The sequence below is a fragment of the Lonchura striata genome, chromosome 21 (assembly GCF_050655825.1).
Source record: "Lonchura striata isolate lonStrDom1 chromosome 21, ASM5065582v1, whole genome shotgun sequence".
Classification (NCBI taxonomy): Eukaryota; Metazoa; Chordata; class Aves; order Passeriformes; family Estrildidae; genus Lonchura; species Lonchura striata.
In genome coordinates, this window is record NC_140723.1 from 1,223,472 (window position 1) to 1,227,207 (window position 3,736).

Here is a 3,736-nt window from a genome sequence, read left to right on the forward strand (position 1 = left end):
GAACTGACCCTGCTCAGTGTCTGGCACACAGAGCTGACCCTGCTCAGTGTCCAGCACTCAGAACTGACCCTGCTCAGTGTCCAACACAGAACTGACCCTGCTCAGTGTCCAACACACAGAACTGACCCTGCTCAGTGTCCGGCACAGACACTGGAACTGGACACTGGAACTCAGTGCCCAGCACAGCACAGAACTGACCCTGCTCAGTGTCCAGCACAGAACTGACCCTGCTCAGTGTCTGGCACACAGAGCTGACCCTGCTCAGTGTCCGGCACTCAGAACTGACCCTGCTCAGTGTCCAACACAGAACTGACCCTGCTCAGCGTCCAGCACACAGAGCTGACCCTGCTCAGTGTCCAACACAGAACTGACCCTGCTCAGCGTCCAGCACACAGAACTGACCCTGCTCAGTGTCCAGAACAGAGCTGACCCTGCTCAGTGTCTGGCACACAGAGCTGACCCTGCTCAGTGTCCGGCACTCAGAACTGACCCTGCTCAGTGCCCAACACACAGAGCTGACCCTGCTCAGTGTCCAACACAGAACTGACCCTGCTCAGTGTCCAGAACAGAACTGACCCTGCTCAGTGTCCAGCACAGCACAGAGCTGACCCTGCTCAGTGTCCAGAACAGAACTGACCCTGCTCAGTGTCCAGAACAGAGCTGACCCTGCTCAGTGTCCAGCACAGCACAGAGCTGACCCTGCTCAGTGTCCAACACAGAGCTGACCCTGCTCAGTGCCCAGCACACAGAACTGACCCTGCTCAGTGTCTGGCACACAGAGCTGACCCTGCTCAGTGTCCGGCACTCAGAACTGACCCTGCTCAGTGCCCAGCACAGAGCTGACCCTGCTCAGCGTCCAGCACACAGAACTGACCCTGCTCAGTGCCCAGCACACAGAGCTGCTCTCCTTTGCAGAGGAGCTGCTGCAGGTGCCTTTCCTCGGCTCCTCTGAACCGCTCTGGAGCCAGCTCTGCCAGCAGCAGAGGGTGCTGCTTGCCCGTGCTGCTGGGAGCCTTTTCCCAGCCCTGCCCTGCCCAGGGCTCAGAGGGCTCGGGGCTCTCTGTGTGAGCAATGGGATCCCCTCTGCTGCAGCCTGCCAGCTGCAAGGGCAGTGTCCCTCCCATCCACAGAGTCTGTCCCAGCCTCACACGCCATGCTGGGAGCCCGAAGGATTTAAATATTTCGCTTCAGACATCCAAAAGGGTTTTCAGAAGGTGGATGCTCATCCCTGTCAGTCCCCAGGGCTAATCTGCAGCGCTGAATGCTGATCACAGGAAAGCAGCCCTGCCAAGCCATTCCTCCTCCTGCCTTCCTTTCAATCGTCTCAGCAAAAACTCACAAGGATGGGAGCTGGGAAAGTCTCAGCTAATCCAGGCTCCATCCCCAGCCAGTTCTCCAAAAAGGCTTAGAGGGATCCCATTGCAGGCCACAAACGCTGGCCCCTGTCACTCACCCCCTCTGCCTCTGTGCTGCTGTTTGAGATGGAGACAGCGCTCAGAGCAAGCGACTGAAGGTCAGCAATTCCTGCTTCTTGAGGAAGCAAGAAAGACAAATGCTAAGGAAATAAAAGCAGACAGGATTCCATAGGAGCTGTGATCTCATCTGGCGAGAAGCCACCACAAAGCTGAGAAGTTCTGCTTCAGCACTTGTCATGTCTGGTTTCCTCCAGCTTCCCTGCTGCTCCTCTCACTCCTCCACCCCACTTCTCCCTGAAATTAGTGGGGGGAAGTAACTTAAATATGAGCAGGACCAGGTCAAAGCAAAGTAGTTTTGAAAAAGCTACCCAAATATGTATCTATTTGACATAAACTCTCCTATTTTTATTTTGCAGGGTGTGAAAGAACATATTTGTGCTGTATCTACAATGTCCCCGGTGTTTCTGGTCAGCTAGAGTAATAAATTTATTCTGATGTGAATGTGGTTTTTTTTTTTTGAAGGACCACAGTGGCTGGCATAGAGGAACTATTCCCCACAGATATCAAAATATGCTCAACAAATTATTGAATTAACCATGCTCTTTTTCCACGAGTGCCCCAAGACCATCAGTGACGAGAAATGTCAAGACCCATGCTATTGTCCAACCCCAAAAAGCAGTGACTGCAGCAGCGTGCAGGGGCATTCATTCCACACTGACTCAGATGGCAGGCTGCCACCTCCTGAATCACTCGCACCACTTCCTGCAGCTCCTAGGTGGTCCTTGGAGGTATCCCATGCAATACGGCTTGCTGAATTTATGACAATCCACAGCTTTACAGCTTGAGCAGCATCGCTACAAACCAGTCTTTTTGTCTGGAAACGCTGAAAAATTAATAATCTCAAAGGGGCACTACAGGGCCAGATTTGTCCGAAGGGTTGATTTTGGAATGAGGACTGAAAAGAACAGAATTGTACTTCCCTGGTTTATTTCTGTAAACACATGAGTCTTTAAGAAGCAAACAGACATTCCCAGGAGCGGTTGAAACAAATCACAGAATCGGTTAGGTTGGAAAAGACCTCTGAGATCACCGAGTCCATCCTGTGACATAACAGCACCACGTCAACCGGAGCATGGCACAAAGTGCATTTCCTAAACACCTCCAGGCACGGAGACTCCGCCGCCTCCCTGGGCAGCCCCGTCCCGCGCCCGATCCCCGTTTATGTGCAGAAACGCGGGACCGGGACACCGAGGATGGAGCGGTGGCCGAGCGCCCGCACGGTGCGCGGGGATGCCAGCGCCACGCCCGGGGCTGGCCCGGTCTGCAGCGAGCGTGGGGAGCAGCGCGGATCTCACACGGAACGGAGCCGGCGGCGGGGCGGGGATGGGCACCGGGGCGGGGATGGGCACCGGGGCGAGGATGGGCACCGGGGCGAGGATGGGCACCGGGGCGGGGATGGGCACCGGGGCGGGGATGGGCACCGGGGCGAGGATGGGCACCGGGGCCGGGATGGGCACCGGGGCGAGGATGGGCACCGGGGCGGGGATGGGCACCGGGGCGAGGATGGGCACCGGGGCGAGGATGGGCACCGGGGCCGGGATGGGCACCGGGGCCGCCGTGGGCACCGGGACCGCCGCGGCGGAGCTGCCGCTGTGCCCCGCGATCGCGACCTCGGCCGGCGGCAGCGACCCGGCCCGGCTCCGATCCCGGCCCGGCTCCGATCCCGGCCCGGCTCCGATCCCGATCCCGCTCCGATCCCGATCCCGCTCCGATCCCGGCCCCGCTCCGATCCCGGCCCCGCTCCGTTCCCGGCCCCGCTGGTCCCCAGCCCCGCTCTCTGCTCGGCCCCGCTCCGTTCCCAGCCCCGCTCCGTTCCCGATCCCGCTCCGATCCCGGCCCCGCTCCGTTCCCGATCCCGCTCCGTTCCCAGCCCCGCTCCGTTCCCAGCCCCGCTCCGTTCCCGGCCCCGCTCCGTTCCCGGCCCCGCTCCGTTCCCGATCCCGCTCCGTTCCCGGCCCCGCTGGTCCCCAGCCCCGCTCCGTTCCCGGCCCCGCTCCGTTCCCGATCCCGCTCCGTTCCCGGCCCCGCTGGTCCCCAGCCCCGCTCTCTGCTCGGCCCCGCTCCGTTCCCGATCCCGCTCCGATCCCGGCCCGGCTCCGTTCCCGGCCCCGCTCCGTTCCCGATCCCGCTCCGTTCCCGGCCCGGCTCCGTTCCCGATCCCGCTCCGTTCCCGGCCCCGTTCCCGGCCCGGCCCCGCCGCTCCCCGGCCCCGCCCGCCGCCGGCGCTGCCCGGGCGGAGCGGCCGCGCCCCGGGCCGGGCC